At 35.3% G+C, this 14,908-nt stretch overlaps 1 protein-coding gene and 1 pseudogene across 1 annotated transcript in view; one reads left to right on the top strand and one right to left on the bottom strand.

Annotated features, from left to right (window-relative positions):
- LOC131407284 (cytochrome P450 2C9-like) overlaps positions 1-14,908 on the bottom strand; it is a 556,896-nt pseudogene that overhangs the window by 256,971 nt on the left and 285,017 nt on the right.
- Positions 1-14,908, top strand: part of LOC131407280 (cytochrome P450 2C31-like) — a 136,279-nt gene that overhangs the window by 2,338 nt on the left and 119,033 nt on the right. The gene's annotated exons all lie outside the window — the stretch shown is intronic.

Here is a 14,908-nt window from a genome sequence, read left to right as displayed (position 1 = left end):
TCTTCCAACATCTCCACCTACACTTCCCACCAGTAATGATACTACATATGGTTTATAATTTAATGTATGGCTTTAATTGCTTTGGCATATCTTTGTGCAATTCTCATTAATTATAATTTTTGTGGGAACAAAGCATGACTTAAAAAGTGTGAGCATGGATTATTTAATATTACTCACTACTTACTGTATTGTCACAGATTTTACAAATTTTTTGCTACAGCATAATTCTGCAAAATACACAAATACTAAGTTGTACAATGACTTATTTAAGTAGACCTCAACTATTATTAATCCCTATCCCTAACAGTAATTGGCTCTGTTTTCAGTTTTGCTTAACATTTTCCCATTTTTATTGTATTTAGGGTTAAATTTTATGGTAGTTATACACCTCCCACTGTCAGCTCTACTAACCTATGAAGTGCTTTTCACAATGACACTGATTTTCTACTTGGATTCCAAACTACTGTGTTTTAAAATTATTCTCCCAATTGAAGTGAAAGGAAAGACTGCAAATCATATTTTACCTGTGAATCTCTCTCTCACATAACACACACATCCCCTAGGCATTCCAGACTATCCTCTACCTCCTTAGCTAAGATAAAACTTTTTTTGAAAGCTTAGAATCCTGGAATGTGTAAAGGAGCCAGGCATAGAATCAGGTAACGCAACAGGTTTCCTATTATACAATGCCCTATTGTTTCTGCACATCATTTGTGATTCAAATCACTTTCAACTGAATCTATAGAAGTGTATTTGGGATCTTTTTACATGTAAATTTTATCGGTCATTTGATTACAATTTCATTGTTCAGATCCCCACAAAAAGAAAACCTTTCCTCTACTTTAATTTCTTTACCTGTAAAATGATAGAATTAATCAAAATGATGGTTAAATTTTTTAAAAAAAATTTTATTGAGGTCATATTGGCTTATAACATTGTGTAAATTTTAAATGTACATTATTATATATCAATTTCTGTATATCCTGTGTCCTGTTCACCGCCAATAGTCTAGTTTTTGTCCATCACCATACATATGTTCCTCTTTACTCCTTTCACTCTCCCCCCACTCCCTTCCCCTTTGGTAACTCCTAATCTGTTCTCCTTATGTATGTGTTTGTTCATTTTCCAAATATGAGTGATATCATATGGTGTTTGTCTATCTCTGTTGGCTTATTTCACTTAGCAGAATACCTTCAAGATCCATTCTTGTTGTTGCAAATGGCCCGATTTTGTATTTTTTAGAGCTGAGTGGTATTCCATTGTGTATATATACCACACCTTTATCCGTTCTTCCATGATGGGCACTTGGGTTGCTTCCACATCTTGCCTATTGTGAATAACACTGCAATGAGCATACGGCTGCATGAATCTCTTTGAATTGTTGATTTTGTTTTCTTTTGATAAATACCCAGTAGTGGGATAGCTGGATCATATGGTACTTCTATTTTTAAGTTTTTGAGAAATTTCCATATTGTTTTGTATAGTGGTTGCACACGTTTGCATTCCTACCAGCAGAGTATGACGGTTCCTTTTCCTCCACATCCTCTCCAAGATTTGTTATTTTTTGTCTTGATAATTTATGATAACCATTCTGACAGGTCTAAGGTGACATCTCCTCATAGTTTTGATTTGCAATATCCTAATAATTAGTGATGTTGCACATTTTTTCAGAAGCCTGTTGGCTATCTGTGTATCTTCTTTGGAAAAATTCTGTTCATATCCTCTGTCCATTTTTATTGTTTTTTTTTTTTGTTGTTGTTGAGTTGTATGAGTTCTTTATATAATTTGGAAATTAAGCCCTTGTCGGGTATATGATTTGCAAATATTTCCTCCCAGTTGGTGGGTTGTCTTTTTATTTTGTTCATGGTTTTCTTTGCCTTGTAGAAGCTTTTTAGTCTGATGTAGTCCCATTTGTTTATATCTTCTTTTGTTTTCCTTGCCTGATTAGACATGGTATTCAAAAAGATGCTGCTAATACTGATGTCAGAGAGTGTACTGCCTATATTTTCTTGTAGGAGTTTTTGGTTTCAGTTCTTACATTCCAGACTTTAATCCAGTTTCAGTTAATTTTTGTGTATGGTGTCAGATAATGGTCTACTTTCATTATTTTGTATGTGGTTGTCCAGTTTTCCCAACACTATTTATTGAAGAGAATTTCCTTTCTGTCTTGTATGTTCTTGGCTCCTTTGTCAAAGATCAGCTGCCCATAGATGTGTGGTTTTGTTTCTGGGCTTTCAATTCTGTTCCACTGGTCTGTGTATCTATTTTTCTGCCGGTACTATGCTGTTTTGATTACTATAGCTTTGTAGTACAATTTGAAGACAGGGATTGTGCTGCCTCCAGCTTTGTTCTTTTTTCTCTTGATTGCTTTGGCTATTTGTGGTCTTTTGTTGTTCTATATAAATTTTAAGATTCTTTGTTCCATTTCCATGAAGAATGTCATTGGGATTACGATTGGGATTGTATTGAATCTGTAGACTGCTTTAGGTAATATAGACATTTTAACTGTGTTTATTCTTCCAATCCATGAGAAGGATATATCTTTCCATTTCTTTATGTCATCTTTGATTTCTTTCAATAATGTTTTATAGTTTTCAGTGTATAGGTCTTTCACTTCCTTGGTTAAATTTATTCCTAGGTATTTTACTCTTTTTGTTGCAATTGTAAATGGGATTGTATTCTTAATTTCTCTTTCTGCTGCTTCATTGTTAGTGTATAGAAATGCAACTGACTTTTGTATGTTGATTTTATACCCCGAAACATTGCTGTAGTTGTTGGTTATTTCTAATAGTTTTCTGGTGGATTGTTTAGGGCTTTCTATATGTAGAATCATGTCATCTGCAAATAGCAAGAGTTTTACTTCTTCCTTTTTATTTGAGTCTCTTTTATTTCCTTTTTCTTGCCTAATTGCTCTGGCTAAAACTTCCAGTACTATGTTGAGTAAGTGTGGCCAGAGTGGGCACTCATGTCTTGTTCCCATTCTCAGAGGAATGGCTTTCAGTTTTTCATTGTCAAGTATGGTGTTCGCTGTGGGTTTGGTATATATGGTCTTTATTATGTTAAGATACTTTACTTCTATATCCATTTTATTGAAAGTTTTTATAATAAATGGGTGGTTGATCTTGTCAAATGCTTTCTCTGCATCTATTGAGATGGTTGTGTGATTTTTATTTCTCATTTTGTTAATGTGGTGTACCACGTTGAGTGATTTGCAGATGTTGAACCATCCCTACCTCCCTGGAATAAATTCCACTTGATTATGTTGTATAATCCCTTTAATGTATTGGTGTATTTGATTTGCTGACATTTTGTTGAAGATTTTTACATCTATGTTCATCAGTGATATTGGCCTGTAGTTTTCTTTTTTTGTGTTGTCCTTGTCTGGTTTTGGTATCAGAGTAATGATGGCCTTGTAGAATGAGTTAGGAGGCATCCATCCTCTTCAATATTTCAGAATAGTTTGACAAGGATAGGTATTAAATCTTGTTTGAATGTTTGGTAGAATTCACCAGAGAAGCCATCTTGTCCTGGGCTTTTGTATTTTGGGAGGTTTTTGGTTACTGTTTCAATCTCTTTATTTGTGATTGGTCTATTGGGATTCTCTGTGTCTTCTTTATTCATTTTTGGGACGTCATATGTATCTAAGACTTTATCCATTTCTTCTCGGTTAGACAATTTGTTGGCACGTAGCTTTTCATAGTATTCTGCTATAATCCTTGTATGTCTGTGGTATCTGCTGTCATTTCTCCTCTTTTAATTCTGATTTTATTTATTTGAGTCTTCTCTCTTTTTTTCTTAGTGAATGGGCTAAAGATTTGTCAATTTTATTTCTCTTCTCAAAGAACCAGTTCTTCATTTCATTGTTCCTTTCTACTATTTTTTAAACTTTTCTTTTACTTTTTGTGAGGAAGATCAACCCTGAGCTAACATCCATGTCAATCCTCCTCTTTTTTTTTGCTGAGGAAGACTGGCCCTGGGCTAACAGCTGTGCCTATCTTCCTCCACTTTATGTGGGACGCCGCCACAGCATGGCCTGACAAGCAGTTCATAAGTGCACAACTGCGATCTGAACCCAGGGCGCCAGCAGCAGAGCATGCACACTTAACCACTATGCTACACGGCCAGCCCCTGTACTATTTTATTTTTAAGTCTCTATTTCATTTATTTCTTCTCTGATTTTTACTATTTTACCCCTTTTAGTAACTTTGGCTTTGTTCTTCTTTTTCTAGTTATTTTAGATGTAATTTAAGATTACTTATTTGAAATTTTCTTGTTTGTTGAGGTAGGCCTGTGTTGCCATAAATTTCCCTCTTACTTCCGTTTTTGCTGCATCCCATAAGAGTTGGTATGTTGTGTTCCACTATACCTGCCCTACAAGAAATGATGAAGGGAACCCTCCTCCCTGAAACAAAAAGGCAAAGATTACAAAGCTTTGAGTAAGGAAATAAATAGACAGACATTCATAAAATTGCGGCTCTAAATCAGAATAGGTTAGTAATCACTTTATTATAACATAAAGGATAAAGGGAAAGAAAGCATCCAAAACAACTATAAACACTTTGATTTGGTCAAAAACTCCCAACAAAATAAGAATAATTTGTGACGACAAAAACATAGGAGAAGAGAAAAGGGATGGAACCTGCATAGGCTAATGGAGATAAGAAGCTATCTGTAAAAGAACTATCTCATCTATGAGATCTTTTATACAAACCTCATGGTAACCACTAAACAAAAAATCAGAGCAGAGTCACAAATCACATATAAAGAGAAAACTGAGAAAACCATCACGGAAAAACACCAAACTGAAATGGCAGACAGAAATACAAAGGAAAAGAAACAATGGAATATAGAACAACCAGAAAACAAGAGGTAAAATGGCAATACTAAGCCCTTATATGTGAATAATCACTCTAAATGTAAATGGATTGAACTCACGCATCAAATGACTGAGAATGTTGGATGGATTATAAAAGAAGAGTGAACAATATGCTGCCTCCAGGAAACACATCTCAGCTCTAAATACAAACATAGGCTCAGAGAGAAGGGTTGGAAGGTGGTACTCCAAGCAAATGGCAAGCAAAAGAAAGTGGATGTAGTCATGCTTAGACAAAGCAGACTTCAAGATAAAAAGGATAAAGAGACACAAAGATGGGTATTACATAATGATAAAAGGAACATTCCACCAAGAAGATATAATACTTATTTATATATATGCACCTAACACAGGAGCACCAAAGTATATATAGCAACTATTAACAGAACTAAAGAGAAAGATCGAAACCAACACAATAATAGCAGGGGACGTTAAAACCCTACTTAATTCAGTGGATAGATCATCCAGAAGAAAGTCATCAAGGAAACAGTGACCCTAAATGAAATACTAGAGCAGACGACCTTAATAGATATATAAATAGAACTTTCCATCCAAATACCACAGAATACACATTCTTCTCAAGAGCACAGGGAGCATTCTCAAAGATAGACCATATGTTGGGAAGCAAGAAGGTTAATTTTAAAATTTATTAAAATATACTATTCTGTTGATGGCTATACAGAATAATATCCCAGAGGTCTACAAGAGAGTGGTTTTGCCCAAATAAATTAAATTTGGGGGCTAATTGGAGATGGTGGGCCCTGTTTCTTAAGGTAGAAAATTACTTTTATTTTCTGAATGTGAAATGAAGAAATAAAGGAACTCCATTTATCAGTTTGACCTTTTTATTTGCCTTATCCGGGATTTAGTTTGAAATAAATATTTCTCTTTTTATTTTTATTTTAGAATGACAAATCTACCTTATTATTATTGTTTATATATGTCAGGTTTTTTTCCAATAAATCATCGATACTTTCTTCTTTTTTATGTTTGTTCCCTCAAATACACAAATTCACCTATAATCTCTGTCTCTTTAGTCTTCCATTCTGCTGTTTTACACACAATTAAATGTATAAAGTTTAAAGTGCCTAACTATTTTTTTGTTCCTATATCAGTCCTTAATTGTTTACAGGCTTTGAAGAAAGAAGTGATTCCGCACAGACAACTTGAATTACTCCGTGTTTTAGAAACTGGCCTCTTTAAATGTTTCCTCTTTCTCTCCAAAATAAGAGGTACCTTGGGTTAGAATGATGTAAATAAAGGGGTGGATATGAATAGAGTATTGGGAAAAGAGTTATTAAACTACCTAGGATGTAATGGTCAACTCAAGTTTAATGTAAAAGTGATATGTTGATTTTATGCATCATGAAATTTTTCCTGTTAAGGGAATATCTAGGTCGATATTGCTTTAAAATTTCTAAAATTACTTTTCTGTTATCTCAAAAACAAAGACTTTTATATGTATATTACAATGTTATTTTTTAAATGTTTCCAATTCTTTAGCCTCAGCTTGCAATCACACCTTCATCCTCGTCTGTACTGCCTGCAATATGATCTGCTCCATTGTTTTCCAGAACCAGTTTGATTACACAGATCAGAATTTTCTTAACTTGTTGGAATTAGTGAATGAAAACGTCAAGATTCTGTGCTCCCCAGGATTGTAGGTGAGACCATAATCCTTTCTTTCTAGGAAACCATTTATACTCATTCCTCTGACAAGTCCAATATTCTATGTGAACCAAACTGTGAAGTGAATGTTTGAATACCACAGTCCTGCCCAGAGCTTAGTGTCATGGAGTAAACCTCTGGGAAAGGTGGCAAAGCCCTTTATTTTACACACAAGAAAATGAATGCCCAAATATAGAGCTTGAATTCAAGTCTATTTGCTCTCTAACCAGTGGTTATTCTAGTAAACTTCAAAGCCCAGTTTCCATAAATTATTTTGGTGACCGTCCAAAAGTATGGCCATAGCACTCAATGAACACCCAGGCCCCTGTTGAAAGGCTTCCATTATCCAAAAGAGTTGCCCTCCAATCAACACATAGAGACCACCTCATCACATTACTTGGCAGAAATATCCTACTTTAGGATATGAAGGAGGAAGAATGTTTAGGACCACAGATGCTTCCAAGAAACTCTGAACAGGGAGGGAATGTTTCATGCTTCGATTGGGATCCTATCTGACAAGACAATTGGGTTAGGAATGATAAAATGATTGGGTTTTGGTAGTAACATAAAAACATATGAAAATATACAGCACATTGGTAAAGGCAAATATATAGCCAAATTCAGAAAACTCTAATGCTGTAATATGGTAGCATGTTAACCACATAACGGTTAAAGGACAAGTGTATCAAAAATGACTATAGCTACTATAATTTGTTAATCAATACACAATATAAAAAGAGACAATTAGCGACTTTAAAATGTAAAAGAGGGGAGTAAAAGGGTAATTTTTGTATACAATCAAAATGAAGTTTTTATCAGCACAAAAATTCGGTTGTATCTATAAGAGATTTTATGTAAATTTCATGGAAACTACAGTAAGGATGGCAGAAGAGAGACAAAATGGAACACGACAACTATGAAACAATCAGAAAGCAGTTAATAAGATGGCATTGGTAAGCTCCTACATATTTATAATTACTCTAAAGGTAAATGGATTGAATTCATCAGTAAAAAGGAACAGAGTGGCTTGGTGGATTAAAAAAAAACAAGCCCCAAGACTATGCTGCCAATAGGAAATTCACTTCAGCTTTAAATACACACATATGCTTAAAGTGAAGGGATGGAGAAAGGTATTCCAAGCAAGTAGTAACCGAAAGAGAGTAGGTGTAGTTATACTTCTATCAACAGAATGGACATTAAGCCAAAAAAGGTAAAAAAAAAACAAAAACAAAAACAAAAAAAGTCATTATATAATGAAAAGGGGTAAATTCATCAAGAAAGTGTAACATAATCACAAGAAAAAATTTGTAACTATGTGTGATGATTGATATTTACTAGACTTGGTGTAGTGACATTTTGCAATATATGCAAATATTGAATTATTATGTTCTACATTGGAAACTAATATAATGTTATATGTCAATTATATCTCAATAAAAAAAGATAGCAATCATAAATATATACTCAATCAACATTGGACCACAGCATATATTATGCAAATACTAACAGATCTGAAGGGATTAATAAATAACACTAGAATAATAGAAGGGGACTTCAATACCCCACATTCAGCAATGGATACATCACCCAGAATGATAATCACAAGGAAACATTTGACTTGTGGAGCTATACAATTGACTCTATGGAGCTAAGAGAAATATAGGGCATTCTATCTAACAGCAGCAGAATATGAATTTTTTCTGAAGCATGCATAATATTCTGCAGGATAGATCATATGATAGGCCACAAAACAAGGCTTAGCCAATTTAAGAAGATTGAAATCTTATGAAGTATCTTTTCTGAAAACAATGATATGAAATTAGAAATCAGCAATAAGAGGAATCCTGGAAAACCTACAGATAGTTGGAAATTAAACAGCATACTTCTGAACAACCAATGGGTCAAAGAAGAAATCAAAATGAAAATCAAAAAATATCTTGAAACAAATGAAAACGGAAACACAATATACTAAAGGCTATGGGATATTGCAAAAGCAGTTCTAAAAGGAAACTTTCTAGTGATAAATTCCCATGTTAAGAAAAAAGGAAGATCTCAAACAACCTACGCCTACATCTCAAAAACTAGAAAACTAAGAACAACCTAAGACAAAATGTAGCAAGTGGAAGAAGAAAACAAAGATCAGAGTAGCAAGAAATGAAATAGAGAAGAGAAAAAAAATCAAAATGATCAATGAAACCAAGAACTAGTTTTTTGAAAAAATAAACAAAATTGAGAATGGTTTATCTAGACAAACTAGGAAAAAAAGAGAGAAGACTCCAATAAATAAAATCAGAAATGAAAGAGGAGACACTACAACTGCTATGACATAAATACATAAGATCACAAGAGACTATGGTGAACAATTATAAGCCAACAAATTGGATAACCTAGAACAAATGGATAAATTCTTAGAAATGTATATAGACTGAATCAGGAAGAAATACAAAACATGAACACCAATAATGTGTAAGAAGATTGAATCAATGTAGCGTGAGTACATGACATTAAGCTATTGATTGCTGAGTCATCCATTTCAAGATCCATCCATCTAGAGTAAACATATTGCCAGCTGTATGACACAGCCAATTGCAAAGCAACCAGATAAGGAGCTAGGCCCCCCACACCCATGAAGTTCCCTTTTCAGAAAACCCTGGGCAACTTAGATAACTGACCATTTGAGTGACCCTGCCTCATTTACCATGCCCTGTTACCTGCTCTAATGTTTCGAATTAGCCAGTAGTGAGTGACCCTGAAAAACCCCAGACACCAAAAGCTTGGACTCGAATAAAGGCAGGGGCACAGGTCCTAGCTCTCTCTACCTGGGACATTTCTGTGTGGCCCTCAGTCATGCCATGTGCCCTCCAGGATCTGTGAGCAGTAAATCTTGTTCCTCAAAGTTCCCTGATGTTTATTGCTGAGGTGTATCCTGTGATCATAAGAACCACAAGGGTTAGTCTAGCCACAACATTGGCCCCAGTGAAGGAAATGTCTGTGGGGCTCACTACAACTAATACAGGTCCAGGGGTGTCCCTCAGGCATTCCCAGCTGAGAGCTTCCCTATCAATATGCTGGGACCACCACAAAATCAATAATCAAAAACGTCCCAACAAAGAAAAGCCCATGACCAGATGATTTCATTGGTATATTCTGTTAAACTTTTAAAGGAGAATTAATGCCAATCCTTCTGAAACTCTTCCAAAAATTTGAAGAGGAGGGAACACTCTCAAAATCATTTTATGTTTGAGATCATTTCCCTGATACAAAAACCAGATAAGGACACTCCAAAAAGAAAAATATAGACCAATATTCCTCATCAATATAGGTGCAAAAATTCTCAAGAAAATACTAGGAAACCAAATTCAACAGCAGATTAAAACGATCATGCACCATGATCAAGTAGGGTTTATCCTTGGGATGCAAGGATGTTTCAATGTATGCAAATATATAAATGTCATATACCACATTAATAGAATGAAAGATAAAAATTATATGATCATCTCAATAGATGCAGAAAAAGCATTTGACAAAATTCAACGTCCTTCATGATAAAAACTCTCAACAAATTAGATATAAAAGGAACATACCTCAACACAATCAAGGCCATATATGACAAGTCCAGAGTTAATCTCACACTCAATGGTGAAAGGTTGAAAGATTTTCATCTAAGATCAAGAATGAGACAAGGGTGCCCATTCTCACTACTCTTACTCAACATATTACTGGAAATACTAGTAAGAGAAATCAGGAAATATAGAGAAATAAAAGGATCTAAGTTGCAAAGGAAGAAGTAAAATTGTCTTTATTTGCACATGATACAATCTTACATATAGAAAATCCTGAAGACTCAATAAAAAACTATTAGATATAATCAACAAATTCACTAAAGTTGCAGGATATAAAAATCCATGTACTGGGGGGCTGGCCCAGTGGTGTAGTGGTTAAGTTTGGCATGCTCTGCTTTGGGGGCCCAGATTCATGGGTTCAGATCCCGGGCATGTACATGCACTGCTCATCAAGCCATGCTGTGGAGGTAACCCACATACAAAACAGAGGAGGATTAGTACACATGTTAGCTCAGGGCCACTCTTCTTCAAGCAAAAAAAAAAAAAAAAAAATCCACATACATAATTCAGTTGAATTTCTAGACGCTAACAATAAAATATCTGAAAGAGAAATAAAGAAAACAATCCAATTCACAATAACATCAAAAACAATGAGATGCTGGAGAATAAATTTAACCAAGGAAGGGAAAAATCTGTACACTGAAATCTATAAGACAATGATACAAGTAAATGTAGAAGATACAAACAAATGGAATATATCACATGTTCATGGATTAGATGAATGAATATTGTTAAAACATCAATACTACCAAAGCCATCTGTAGATTCAACACAGTCCCTATCAAATTTCCAATGGTACTTTTCACAGAAATAGGAAAAAAAATCCCAAAATTTGCATAGAACCACAAAAGACACTGAGTAGCCAAAGAAATCCTGAGAAAGAAAAACAAAGCTGGAGGGATCTCGCTTCCTTATTTCAAACTATATTACAAATCTATAGCAATCAAAACGGTGCAGTGCTGACATAAAACAGAATCATAGAGCAATGCAACAGAATCAAGAGCCCAGAAATAAACTTGTGTAGATAGAGTCAACTAATACTTGACAAAGTAGGCATCAGATCATCCATGAAAATTAAAATTCTCTGAGAAGTGAATTACTCCTGGTGTTAAGGAAGTAGGTAAGTGGTCACAATAAACATAAGTGAACAAAAGAGTTATTCACTGACGGCCTCTGGATGGTAACAGAATCCTTTTTAACTCTGCAAAAGGCTGCTGTCTGAGCTCAGTGAACATAAGACTCTTCTTGCTGGGGCTGTTTCATCTCCAGGGCTCTTGCAGCCTTGGCTCCATTTGGGTCCTGGTTGATTGTGAGATGTGCAGAGACCACAGCTCCAATTTTAAGGAACCCAGTTACTGGGATTCAATTGCCCAGAAGCCTGGCTCACCATCAAATATCTGGCTCTCCCAGCCTCTGCCACTGAGGTCTACAGGTGTGTAGGGGAGGTGAGGTACAGTAGGGAGTGAGTTACAAGCTTAGGGTGCTGTGATTCATGGGTAGGAGGTTCCAGAGAACAGTCTGGGGTTACAGGAGAGTTGAAGGGACAGTGTTGACATTTGTCGATTTTACCAGATGACTGATGTTCTCCTGATGCTATGCAAATAAAAACAGATAGAGCTAAATCAGATACTGTGGCTGATATAAGGCAGCAGACATCATCTTTAACTTCTAGTATCAAACTGTTTTGTTCTTTGGATCACCCCAAGTGTCCTCTCCAATTATTTGGCTATAAATCTGTAAATTTGAATTTAGGGTTAATCACTTACACATGAATCACCATTTTCAGTGAATTTTAAAATTTTTGCTGATCCATATAATATACTATTTAATATATTGTGTCCATTGCTAAAAAAAATAAAGTGGAGATTTCATATCGATCTGTAAAAATAAAATAATCGATCTCTGAAATGACTTCTATCTCTGAAATATCTATGATTCTTTCATCTGTGTAAAGAGAAAGGGCCAGACAGGAACCTTTCCAGAAAGAAAGGCAGGACAGAGACACCATCTCTTCAGTAATAAAATCGTTGCTTTAAAGAGAGCCATGGAGCTTATTTTATCCAACATAAGTTAGTGCACTTCTTTAAGAGTCTAGAGTTATGAGCCAAACTCCAAACTACCGCTTCTCTGTCCTGCATGAAGGATTCATCTATACCTGGGATCACTCAAGTTGAAATGTTACAAACCAAACTTTTCTAATCACAATTTTAATCAAGTGGTGCTGCAATTATTAACTCAATATTTATTTGAAGGTACTAATTATGTTAAATTCTGAATTATTGAATTATACCACAGTCATATGTCACCTAATGACAGGGCTATGTTCTGAGAAATGTGTTGTTAGGCGATTTTGTCATTGTAGAAACATCATGGAGTGCGTTGAAGGGGAATAAAATTTGCCAGGCCAAAATGTGTCTCTTTAATGTGAAGATTATTTTAGGCTGATTATTTTTAAGAAACAGAAGACTCAGAAAGTTTTTCTTGTTTTCTTCTCCTTAACTGCCTAAAAGAATTCAGATTAACAAAACTGTCTCAGGAAGGAAGCTATCACCTTAGCATAATGAGAACTAGGTGGTAGACAGGGAGAAACCGAGAAAAGCCTGTTTTTTGGCCTTCCTCTGTGTTGTTCTGTTTCTGTGTTTCCAAACAAACACTGTTTTCCAAATATTTTCTCCTTTTCATCTATGTATGAATTGCCTTCCTTCCCTTTGAAGTCCCTGGCTCTCTCTACTCCCAAAATATTTTAGTTTTTAGCTCAAGATGGCATTTAAGGTGAGGGCTTCGGCCGTTTTGGTGAATTGCTCGGTTTTCCTGGGTTTCTCCCATGCATATATGTTATTAAAATTTTATTTTTTTCTCATGTTAATCTGTGTCATGTCAATTTAATTCTTAGTCCAGACTGAAAAACCTAGAAGCGTAGAGGAAAATTTCTCCCTCCCTTACAGTAATTACAAAAACCTACATGGTATAGCCTACTACCCACCTAAGCTATATGGCATTAATATATGGGACCACCATCATATATGCAGTTCATTGTTCATCAGAATGTCATTATGCATTATAGTATGGTAGTATTTGATGAAAAGTTACAGATTAACCATTTTTTTACTATACAAGTCATAGGATACATTGCAATACAATGCAAAGTCATAAATTCCCAATAGTTCATCAGTCTGAGAATCTAGAGTGTTCAGCAATTTTTGGATCAAATAATTTACTTTAGTATTTCTTAATCCTGGCTGCATATTGAAATCACCTCTGGTGTATTCTTAAAATAATTATGAACACCTCTGCCCCACTCATAACCAATTTAGCCAGAATCTCCATGGTGGAACATTGGAAAAAAGGAGAACAATGTTAAAGAACACTTTACTTTCATCTTTATCTGTATGCCCAATTCCACTGAGAACAGATTAGAGCCGATGTAGCTGTCTTATCACACTATACGTGAAAGAGTCACAAGTTGAATTAGCAGAGAGTGTTATGAAAGCTTTAGATTTCAGATTTGCAATTGTCTACATAAGAAGAGAGGGCATCACTGGACCCGGTTGTGGTCCTCATAGTCTATCTCTCCTGTTTGCTTCTCCTTTCACTCTGGAAACAGCTCCGGGAATAGTAAGCTCCTGCCTTGCGCCACTCCTCTCCCAATTATTGGAAATGTCCTACAGTTAGATGTTGAGGATATCAGCAAATCCTTAAGTAATATAAGCATGTTTTATGCTCTCTGGTGGCTTACAAAGTGTAAGGAAATTAATGCTTACTTTTAAATAAAACATAATTTTGGAACTAAAGAATTAAAATAAATAATTTTACAGCAAATACTCCCTGTGGATTTTGACATTTCCATTGTTTTTTTTCCTGTCAGTGTCAGAAATAGTGGAATGAAATAATACATTTTGGGAGGGGAGAAATATTTAACCATTTTAAGGTAGAATCAAAATAGTAAAGAGGTAAAAGAAGGGGGGTGTTGTTGCCCTTCTTGTTTCAGTCATTTGTTGTGATTTTTTGCCTGAAGACAAACGACAATGGGGGTGTTTTGTGAGTAGAGATTTTACTCAAGAAGTCATCTACTGTGCTTACTGTATATATATGTTTTACATATGTGTTCCAATTACACATGAAAATTAAAGTTCTCTGAGAGTGAATTACTCCTGGTGTTAAGGAAGTGGGTAAGTGGTCAAGTGAACAAAAGGTTATTTAGAGAGGTTTTCTGGTTGGGCCAAAGTCCTTTTAAATCTCCAAAAAGCTGCTGTATGAGCCCAATGAGTGTTGCAGAATGGAAGAAATTGTTCTTCCATGAGATGCTACAGGTCCTGGCACTGCCTCTCTGGTGCCCGCTCTCTTTCTGTTTTAATAACACCAGCAGTTTCCAAACTGGGCTGGGCATTAGAATTATCTGGGATGATATTTTAAAATACAGATTTCTGGTATTTCTCAAAAAGTTACTGAATTAAAATACCAATGGAAAGCAATTTACAGGTGATCCTGAAGAAGTCAGCTATTTATTGGTCCCAAGGTGGGCGCTGGGGACTAATAAATTGCTCAGAAGTCAGAGATCAAGCAAGCAGGGTTCAAATTAGGATCTGCTGTTTATTGGTTGTGGGACACAGGGAATAAAAGTCAATTTTTGGATCTCTAAACTTCAGTTTCTTTACCTGTAAAATGGTGTAAGTAAACCTAACTTAATCGTTGATGTGAGGATTAATTATAAGCTGTGTATGAGATGCCCAGGGAATTGCGTGGT

This window comes from Diceros bicornis, chromosome 6, assembly GCF_020826845.1.
Source record: "Diceros bicornis minor isolate mBicDic1 chromosome 6, mDicBic1.mat.cur, whole genome shotgun sequence".
NCBI classification, from domain to species: domain Eukaryota; kingdom Metazoa; phylum Chordata; class Mammalia; order Perissodactyla; family Rhinocerotidae; genus Diceros; species Diceros bicornis.
The sequence above is the reverse complement of the archived record's forward strand: the minus strand, read 5'-3'. Positions and strand labels throughout refer to the sequence as shown.